Here is a 9,084-nt window from a genome sequence, read left to right on the forward strand (position 1 = left end):
ACTTTCTTAACTCTTCAGTTAATATTGTATAAGAATGTGAGCATTCAATGAATTAAATTTACTTCTGCTTTATTTAACCTATTCATTTATTGTTTTGCTTTCTTAACTATTCAGTCAATATTGTACAAGAATGTGAGCATTTAATGAATTAAATTTACTTCCTTCTGAATAACTTTCTATTTTTTACAAGACTATATTTAGTAGTTATTGCATTTACTGATCTTAATCATTGATAATAATGATCTGTATTTATAGATCTTTGAAAATAATCTGGCATTTGTATAGGAGCTAATATTGGTTTGTTCATTAACTGATTTTAGAAATATTTATAAGATAGTTTATGTAACACCATTATTTATAATTAAACTTGACACTTTATTAATTACTATAGCAGTAAATACATGCTCAACAATCTGAAAGTACGCTGATGTCATGTGAATTTCTTTTAATGTGCCTTGTATTTAGAAGACTAAATTGCCAAAGATATACTTATTGATTTAGTGTTTATAGCATTCAAGTGAGCCCAATTACACAACCACCAAGATTTCATACAAAAAATATCTATAATGATTATATATAAATATTAATTTTAACTTATTATACTCTCTATATAATACAAATTTTGCTACAGCCAGTATAGGCAAAACACTATAATTAAAAAGTTATGAAATATGTTCAAACATTTAAAATACTTCAAAATAGAAGACATGTTTTAAATAACTAATATGTCATTTTCATATAAAAAAGTTTTATCAGCAAAATATTTATAAAATCCTTCTCAGATATTAAATATTTTATAAATATCCAGTTGTAGAAGACAGAATGTGCTTTGGACACTCAGGGTATTGGATTTCTAGTCCAAACATTTAATTTACAATAAGTTTGTTTTATGTTGTTGAGATAAGGAATGATGGTTGATCATGGAAATTCAAATAGTAATAATTGAAGGCTGGCATGTTACACATTATTATGTATTTATTAAATACAGTAAAAACAGGCATGTTCTTCAAGGCCTGCTCTGGATGCTGAAAGTCCAATGTCTCAGAACACTTAAGTACATGAATTCAAGGTACCTTAATTGCACCCCTCAAATAAATTCTGTCAAGATGGAAAAGCATCTCCTTCATGTCATTCAACTGAGTGTTTCTCAACCAAGGGAAAATTATACCCCTGAAAACGGTTGTCTAGACACAATGTTAAAAGTAACATTATTATAGTAACTAAAGGAGAAAGGGTAGCTCTGGTGCTGAATATATTCTGTAGTCTTCTCAAAAAGGGATACACATATCTCATAGATACAAAAATTTCATAGCATTTGAATAATTGCCTATATAAATTTAAACTATAAAAGAGAAATTTAAATTATTATTTGTAATGATAAAATTTAAGAACTTTAAAGTTTAAACATAAAGAAATGTTATTTTAAGATATAGAATAAATTGGTTTAACCTCTAGGTTAATAATTTTATTAGCACAAATAATATGAGTAAATATGATTTCCATTTTAAAACTGTATCTGTGACAAGATAGTAGCAATCTATTTGTTTGAAGAAGGATATTTCTGAAAAATATTAAATTCTGAAAATTATATAAGCACCCAGTCATTCATAATATAATATGTGGTACTGTCTCAGCACATGCAAAAAACTGCTGATAATTAGGAGAATAACTTTTCAGTTGGTATTCACTAGATTATGTACACTTAAATGTAACATACTCTTCCAAATAGAGTTTTGTAAGAATGAAAAAAAAAAAGCATGGCTCCCAAACAACTCCTAAATAATGTATAATAGGTTATCCCATGCAGACTGATTATCACAGTTTGACTTGGTGGCTGTATATGATCTTAATGCTTTCACTGCCAGATGCACTCAACACAGACATAATATGCTTCATCCCACTGAGTTCTCAAGATGTTTGCCCTCCTGAAATGCAGTGGATTACTGTTTAAATGGCAAAACAAAATAGAAAAATGGCAGCTGGTCAGTAAATTAAAGATGCCTGGAAAGAAATATTGAATGAAGCTTGGTATCTCATATGTTTACTTTAATTCTTTCCACATTCTAGTTTAATTACAGTTAAAAGAAAACATTTAAATATAAATAGGTAACAATTAAATACATTGATCACAGTTTATTACAACTATATCCAAAAAATATTTATGTTCTTACCATGTCATTCAGAACTGTGTAAAGCATCTTCACACATTGGCCTATTTTATTTCATAATGCTAATTATAGGTCTGCACTTGGTCAATGAATGAGTCTTAAGAAATTGTACTGATTAGAGTGCATTAATACATTTTCACTTAAAAATTATAATCACTTCTCCCCAAATGGAAGAAAAATGAAATTGTGTATATTTTTAAGGAAAGAAGATGCAGGAAATATCACAATAGTGGCAATACTGTTATAGGTAACAAAGCATGTTCTGATTAGCCTGGAGGCCTGTTCCACTTTAGGTAGGATCTTTCTTCATGCTTAAGCCTGTTGAAAAGCTCACAGTGGTAATGTCATATGCTCTAAGTTCCAACCTACTATTGTTGGAACTTTATTGTTATTTTGCTAAGTGTCACACTGTCACATTAGTTTCCTAATATGTATACCCATAGAGTGGACTCCTCCCAACCTTTGTCAAGGTTTTTTTGTTTTTGTTTTTGTTTTTGTTTTTGTTTTTTTGGCAGTGAGCAGCAGTCAATAGAACAATGCATAACTAGCCAAAGTGTGTGAGAATAAGAGAATCTGTGCTCATTCCCAAATATAACATTTATGTCAAGCCCATCACCTCCAAGGCTATGAGAATATCAGGGAACAAGAGATAGAAAAAAACTTGCTAGTTGCAGAATGGTGAGGAGTGTTCTGCAGTGTTTCTTCTGAAAGTGACTTGGCTATCACACTCATAAACTCAATCAAATGTTAAGGTTGCCTGAGACTCGCCATCACAGAATTAAAACAAACCAAATCTGAGAACAGATGAAATAGATGATCTTCAGACTCCAGGCCCTCCTGAGAAGCTGCTAGCAGTGGATATCTTTGGAGGGAAGGAGTATCATTACTTTAAAGATGTAATCACTGGTTACCCATGCTCCAGTGGATCGGTCAACAGCCTGGGACCTCTGAGCATCATTAACTGGACTTGGTAGCTTATCTATAATAATAACAACAACAAAAACGATTGAATTTGGAAGGTGTATTAGGACTATGAGGTGAGTTGGATGAGAAGACTTGGAGTAGATATAATATCTTATTGTATACATATATAAAATGCTCAACAATAAAAATTGAAAATAATAATAAACCATAGTTTATTGGCTGTCTATAGAAAAACCATAACAAATATCATATAATGATTAATCATAAAATTTAAGGGATTCTCCTAGTTAGTGTCACAATGTATGTGCTAATAAAATTAATAACACTAAATCTATGTATTGAGTGGGCAAATACAATGACATTACAGAATAATATCAGTATTGTATGGCTGAAATTCATCTTATGTCCCTGGAGTTTATTAGGTAGGTAGTATGGTGTACATTTTATTATTTGTGGATATAAATTTTATAGATAATAATGGAACATCATTGTAATATTTTAAATAATTAATACAAATTTCACTGGTTTTAAATTCATCATTCCATAAATGAAAATTGAATACCTATTTCATGAAATAACCTTGAAGAGTGAACCACATATTTCAGTGAACTGGAAAGAAATACCAGTGAGCTATGGTAGGGGTTAAGTGTAATAAGATATTTTCATAAAATTAAAATTTAAAGTTTATCAATAGATTTTTTTTTTTTGGTTTTTCGAGACAGGGTTTCTCTGTGTAGCTTTGCACCTTTCCTGGAACTGACTTGGTAGTCCAGGCTGGCCTCGAACTCACAGAGATCCGCCTGGCTCTGCCTCCCGAGTGCTGGGATTAAAGGCGGGCGCCACCACCGACCGGCCTATCAATAGATTTTAATGATGTTGTACAGATGGAAAATAATTACAAGCTTGAGTTTCTTTAAATAGCAGCATTTTCTCTTTCAAAAGAATATATTGTTATAGAAATATTAGAGGTTATCTCATAAAATAAAGTAATAAGGTTAAGTGAGATAGATGGAAACAATAGATAAAATTAATTTACTAGTATTTAGAAATACAGAATGCTCAGCCTAAAAGAAAATAGGTTATATTAAAGCTAGTAATCTAAAATTCATAATTTTCTGTTCAAGCAGTTTGTATACTTTTGAGTTTTATGAAGAACAATATTATGATATAAAGACAAGCAATAAAACTCAGTAGAAGCAATAACAAGGAAGAGCTGTTGATTTTTTTTAATTAGGTAGAGTTCTGTCCAATTTTTCTTTGTAAATAAACAGCTGTAAGGGGAGCATTGGAAATGATCACCCTTCTGTATACACAGATGTAAAATACCGGGCACAAAATGCATTGAAATATTGAAAACTGAACTGCATTGAAAACAAGAGGAAAGAGCTGGACTCTGTCTGTCTTACACATTTGCAATGCCTTGCATTCAGTACATGCTGCTATCGTCTGAGATGGGGAAATCTGCATGCTTTGTGGAACCTTCCAGGACAATATTTTAGAACACATAGTTTTTCCTATCATCCTGGATTGAATAAAGCCAAAGAATAGAGCCATTCCTCTCCAGAAGTGTTTTTTATTCTGCTTGTATTTCTTTCAGAATCTTGAATTCTTTGAGAACTATGAAAGCTTCTGAAAGGGGGGACATCCCCTGTATATGTTACTAACTGAGTATTTCAACAAATATCCAACTTTTCCTTATGTGATTTAGCATTTTGAAAACAAGTAGAAACTTAATTTTTCTAAATATAAAATCTGTCCTATCATAATGAATTCAGCTGTAATATTTTATCATAAAACAAACAAATCTCAGAATGAGTTTCCTTTGAAAAAGAATTTAACTTTCCCTTATTCTAGCTTCTCAAAGTAGCTATTTGAATTTTTCAGAAACTAAACTATGATAGGAGGCATTTTCATTTAAAGACAAATTTATATTAAGCACCCTTACAAACAATGTTTCCAAATGTACTTACTCTGTAAATATATTCTAATTTGAGCACTGACTCAGCACCCTTAAATAAGTAAGTGAGAAGGGCACTGTCCTTTCACTCCCAAAGAAACAGTCACTGTGCCAAAGTAGCCTTCTGCATTGAGCCAGATTACAGAACACCGTTTTCTATTAAATTCTTATTTTGTATAATACCACCAAATCATTTGTGTTATACTGGATATAAAGATTATTCAGCATACCTATGTGGTCTCCTTTAAGGGGCCGAAACTAAGGTCTCCTTCAAGAGTCCATGCTGATGGTGTCCCAATGACTGAAAGCCAAATTATGGAACCTACACTTGAACACATGCTCTTGCATTTAAATATTACTTCTAATGTTCAATAATATTATACTGATGTAAATAAAAGGCCAACTGATGTTTACCTCTGGTAAACCTCCCCAGTGTTAATGAAGACAGTTTCATGGAATGAAGTATTGTCTGTAGACCTATATAAAGATACTAAGACAATGATGTGAAAATTTATGTGTACCTGCATGTGAATGCCTGTATGTGTGGGTGCATGTGTGTGTATATGTCAGCATGAGAAACTGTATGAGATCTCAATAGAATTATCTGTCCATTATCATTGTTTTCCTTCTATCAAGCATAGAAACAATCACTTCCTATCATTCTTGTGCTCTCTCTCTCTCTCTCTCTCTTTCTCTCTCTCTCTCTCTCTCTCTCTCTCTCTCTCTCTCTCTCTCTCTCTCTCTCTCTCCCTCTCTCATCTATCTCATACACATATATTACTATTTTGATCATTAACAATTTAGCAAAAAGTACATTACACAATTTAAACTATTTTGCTGCCTGGAGGGCCAGCCTCCAGCAGAGCATGGCTAAAAGGGAATTTACAGAGTCAGCGTGCTGACTTTTTTCTTTTTTTTTTTTTACCCTTATAAAAGACAATATTTAATTAGGGCTTGCTTACAGGTTCAGAGGTGTAGTCCTTTATTATCACGGCAAGAAGAGTGGCAGTACATAGGAAGACAGTGCTGGAGAAGCAGTTGAGAGTTCTAAGCTCAGAACTGCAGGCAGCAGGAAGAGAGAAACTCTGGGCTTGGCATGGGATTCAGAAACCTCAAAATGCACCTGCAGTGCCACACTTCCTCTAGTAAGGCTGCAACGACTTCTACAATGAAACATGGCCCAGTCCCTCTCAAGCAGTGCTGTTCTCTGATGACCAAGCATTCAGACATGAGCCTATGGGGACATTCTCATTCAAACCACAATTACTAGTAAAAAAAAAAAAAAAATGCTGACTATTTATCTTCAGCTACTTCCCTTTCCAGTAGAATTCCCTGTGTGTGAGGTTCTTACTCCATTACCTCTTTAGGTAATGGTGTTATTTCAATGCCTTTGAGCACACATTCTTTTAAATATTTCTTCATTTAGTTTTTGAGAGGAAAAGACACACACACTCTCTTGATGGTTTCCTTCAGACCTTTTCTTTATTCTTCTTTTATTATTCTGATTTTGTATTCTTATCTCCATCCAGAGATGTCCCTTCTGTTTCTCTTGATGTTTACCTCCTAATTCTCTCATTCTTGATGTTTTCCTTCTCCTTATAACTCTTTCTAGCTCTACCTTTATCCTTTCCCTTACAGCTTATATACCCCAGCAAAATCTTTCAGTAGAATATAAAAATCACAATGTGATTACATTCTGTTTTTCAAGTGAATGATTATAATGAATACAAATAAAAAACAACATGTATTCCACATTCCTTACATGATTAAACATTTTACATATTACAGGTAAATAACTAATTATCCCATGCTGTGGGATGTTCTGTATGCTGTGAATGTGTTGCTCTGATTGGTTGATAAATAAAAAGCTGATTGGCCAGTAGCCAGGCAGAAAGTATAGGTGGGATAAGCAGACAAGGAGAATTCTGGGAGGAGGAAGGCTGAGTCAAAAGACGCCAGTCCATCGTCCAGTGAGCAGCATGTAATGGCACATAGTTAAAGCCACGGAACATGTGTTGACATATAGAATAACAGTTACGGGTTAATTTAAGACATGAGCTAGCTAGCAAAAGGCTTGAGCCATGGCCGTGAAGTTATAATTAATATAAGCCTCTGTGTGTTTACTTGGGGGACGCGAGTCCTAGAGATTTGTCCCGACCTCGGGCAGGCAGGGACACAGGAAATCTTCAGCTACAATCCCAAGAACCTTCATACATTCATACCCAAGCAACTTGTTATAGATTAACAATGTTAGCAAGATATTCTTCTCAGTTAGGTATTTTACTTTCAGGTTGCATTTTGCAGTTATAAAGAAAGGACCAATTACTTTATTATCTTGAAAGATAATCTTATAAGGAATCTTAAAGAAATCAGAAACCTAAACTTTTCATACATGAAAAAGAGTCATCTCCACTTTAAATCTTTAGGGTGCATACCCATTCATCAAAAGTTTCTTACATCAGGAGATTGAGGGCAGAAATGGGCATAAGGAATTAATCATCACTTTTGGTCACCAAACAATTCTAGAGAGAAAAGTATGACAGACAATGAAAATTTGGCAACTTGGTTCTTATTCTCTGACCTTAAAGAGTTCTTCACTCAAATGTGTTTCTTTGCCATTTGGTAGCATTTTACACACAGGCTTCGATGTTCACAATACCCTGGATTCAGTAGAAAAAACATTTAAATGAAGTTTTGTACAATAGAAACTTCTCAGCAGTCAAAATTTGGACTGTAAAAAAAAATACATGCAAAACATACTTTTCTGAAAACACTTAACTTTGAACAAAACACCGGACTACACAAACGCAGAATGAAAACAGCATGTCAACTCTACCAAAAGTAGTCATCATAAAAGGTATAAAAGTCACCTAACTTCACTAGGCACTGTTCACTTTTTAAACAGAAGACAATAGAAAATATTGTCCACAAACAATATCCCAGCTCTATGGCAGCTTTCAGAAAGTCTTCAACTTCATGCTTTAATAGTGACAAGGTGAGTATGATCGCGATCTGGACCGAGATCTGTATCCTCCACGACTGTAGTAAAAAGGTGACCGCCTTCTGTAAATCTGATCCCTGTCTTGAGCGGCTCTCCATCCACCACCTCCTCTGTATGATTTGCTGTAATAGTCCCGATTATCATAACCCCGATCATATCCTCTGTCATAATAATCTCGGCGGCGTGAGCTGCCATAAGTGGGTCTCCCCATGTAAATTCCTGGTGTTGGGGTATGGGGCCTTTTTGTTATAGAGAAATCGACCCTAATTTGGCATCCATCAAGCTCCATTCCGTTGGCATGTTCTTTAGCCTTTTCCTTGGCATCATCTACATTTTCAAAATATACAAAGGCAAATCCTCTTGAACGTCTAGACTGCTGGTCATACACAATAGACACATCAGCAATGGGGCCATATTTAGAGAACACTTCTGTTAGGTCTCTTTTCGTAGTGTACAAGCTCAATTCAAATACTCCAAGACAACAGTGGGGGTCAGGATCTGCCCGGTTCCCAACATGATGTCTTCGAGTAGACATGGGAGAATGGCTGTGGCTATGCCGTCTGCAATAATCTGGGCTATAAGACCTGCTCCGGGATTGTCTATGGGAGTGGGATCAAGATCGTGACCTTGTATAATGCCTTCTAGAACTTCTTCTGGATCTGGACCTGGATTCAGATCTGGACCTTGACTTTGATCTAGAATGTCTTGAATCTTCCTTGGAGCGAGACCTTGCAGGGGTATGCCCTGCAGATTTCCCCATTCATGAGCACTTCCACTTCTGGAAGCAGAACGGGATTCCCGTTCGCCGTAGTTCTGCTCGCAGCTGTCACTCAGGGCTCACGATTGCTGTCACCGCTCCTGGCCTTTACGGAAGCTGCAAAGCTCCTGCCTTCTTACCAGAGGCCCTGCCTCAGACTCTCGCGACGACACACTTTTTCCAAATGTGTTTCTTTCTAAAACTTCAGATAGGCTTCTTGGGTTTTACACTTCAAAGCTATTTAACAAAAACATCTTAGTCTAAGTTTAAGTTATTT

At 34.7% G+C, this 9,084-nt stretch overlaps 1 pseudogene; it reads right to left on the bottom strand.

The window, feature by feature from the left end:
* Positions 1-7,881: 7,881 nt before the first annotated feature.
* LOC128107824 (transformer-2 protein homolog beta-like) lies at positions 7,882-8,872 on the bottom strand (annotated as a pseudogene).
* Between the last annotated feature and the right edge of the window lie 212 nt (positions 8,873-9,084).

This window comes from Peromyscus californicus, unplaced genomic scaffold (assembly GCF_007827085.1).
Source record: "Peromyscus californicus insignis strain IS unplaced genomic scaffold, ASM782708v3 Scaffold_12__1_contigs__length_115047231, whole genome shotgun sequence".
Classification (NCBI taxonomy): Eukaryota; Metazoa; Chordata; class Mammalia; order Rodentia; family Cricetidae; genus Peromyscus; species Peromyscus californicus.